Here is a 1711-nt window from a genome sequence, read left to right on the forward strand (position 1 = left end):
AGTATGTTCTGTTTACTCGTCGTTTCTGTCATGCGTTACAGCTTCGATATGAACAAGACTGCCGACTGTTGGTGAGACCAAGTTATCTTCACGTAAAGCAGCGTTGCCACTGGTGTTCATTTCTTCTTTTCGGTGATAACAATATATACGTTCGGGTGCAAGTGTCGTAGTCCAGTCGGCTTGCGCTTTTTCTATCACTGCCTCCAGATATCTTGCATCACTTATGCCCGATTAACTAGCATACACAGGAGTGTTATGAGAAATGATCTGAAAGTTGTCATGTTTTACAGATGCGGAGAAAGATCACTTGCGCCACTCTCATGCACTGCCGAATTTTATGGCAAGTCGAGTCTTCTTTCCAATTATGCGGCTGTCATAATGAACGCCACTTTCGCAGTGGTTAAGTTTTTTCAGTAAGCAAAGCCAGTCGTCAGTTGTGACTTGGATAGGTGAGCATGCGAATCTGACTAGTTCTAGCAGAGGGTAATATAGTTGTTGGCATTTCAGTATTGTGAACCCCTTGGCTCGGCCTCTACATATGCAGTGCTGTTCTGTGAGGCCCGAAACGTAGCCAGTACTCAGCGTGTTCTTTGCGTGGATTATGGTCGTCGCACAAGACGAAGATTTTGAAGTAGCCCGTGTATATGTTTAATATGAAATCAGGTTCAAACTTGGGCAGGTTGGTGTGACATACTAAAAGCGTATGTTTCATGACAGGGAAATCCTGGGCGCTGAGGAGCGCGACGTTGCGTGCAACGAGCACGAGCTGTGCAATAACTGTGCAACGAGCTTTATGTGTGGTCTCATCTTGCATCTTACCCAATATGCCATTAAGCGAAAGAGACAACTTCGTGGCACTATTATGTTTGAAGTGGATACTGCGATAAAAAGGCGGCTACGCCGGGGCAAGGAACGTGCATCAAAAGGATCAAGAGCCGAAGATGCATCTCGCCATTAAATCGAGAACCAGGGAACTGTGTGTGACAGTGCGACTAAGTCAAGTCAAGAGAGAAACATTTTTAAGTGCAATATCAAGAAGTGCCAAAAATGTGTTCAAACATCAACCAGGTAAAGGTGTTTGACAGTGCGACTAAGTCAAGTCAAAAGTGATTTTTTTTCTGCAAATAATCTGCATCAAAAGAATCGAGAACTGAAGATGTGTCTCAACATTAAATCAAGAGAACCAGGCAACTGTGTGTGTCAAGTCAAGTCAACAGTGAAACATTTTTATGCACAATATCAAGAGTGAAAGTGTTTTCGTATTGCAGCATAAAATACGTAACTTTTTGAGTCTTGTTATGTGATACTGCTTACCTTTGCAGCAGATAGGCACTGATGTGCAAACAGTGTTGAGTAGAACAAACCGATGAACTGACGTAGAGGCAAGCTAGTGGACAATCTATGATAAACACACCTGAGCAGTGGGTGAACACTGAAGACTGCACAGTTCAGCTGTCTTGTGTAGTCTCCAGTGTTTACCCATTGCAAAGACTTTAACATTTCAGCAAGTCTGTCCACCAGTATGCCTGTATCTCTGTCATGTTATGAGCATTCGGGGCACGCCATAAAAGAAAACACAGTATGGGAGAAAGACCCATTTCAGGTCCGTGAAATGTAGTTCGGAACGTTATAAGGACCTTTTGAGGAGATCCTGGGATGTGACTTTGGCACTTTACCGGTAGTCCCACAAACGTCCAAGGGATGATAAGGG

The 1711-nt window shown here is 43.8% G+C and overlaps 1 long non-coding RNA gene across 1 annotated transcript; it reads left to right on the plus strand.

Moving 5' to 3' along the window:
• The first annotated feature begins 120 nt into the window (after positions 1 to 120).
• Positions 121 to 1261, plus strand: LOC135400967 (uncharacterized). Its single transcript, XR_010424688.1, has 3 exons — positions 121 to 449; positions 508 to 976; positions 1075 to 1261. It is a non-coding gene; the product is annotated as an uncharacterized LOC135400967 (long non-coding RNA).
• Positions 1262 to 1711: the final 450 nt, after the last annotated feature.

Source organism: Ornithodoros turicata, chromosome 1 (genome assembly GCF_037126465.1).
Source record: "Ornithodoros turicata isolate Travis chromosome 1, ASM3712646v1, whole genome shotgun sequence".
NCBI classification, from domain to species: domain Eukaryota; kingdom Metazoa; phylum Arthropoda; class Arachnida; order Ixodida; family Argasidae; genus Ornithodoros; species Ornithodoros turicata.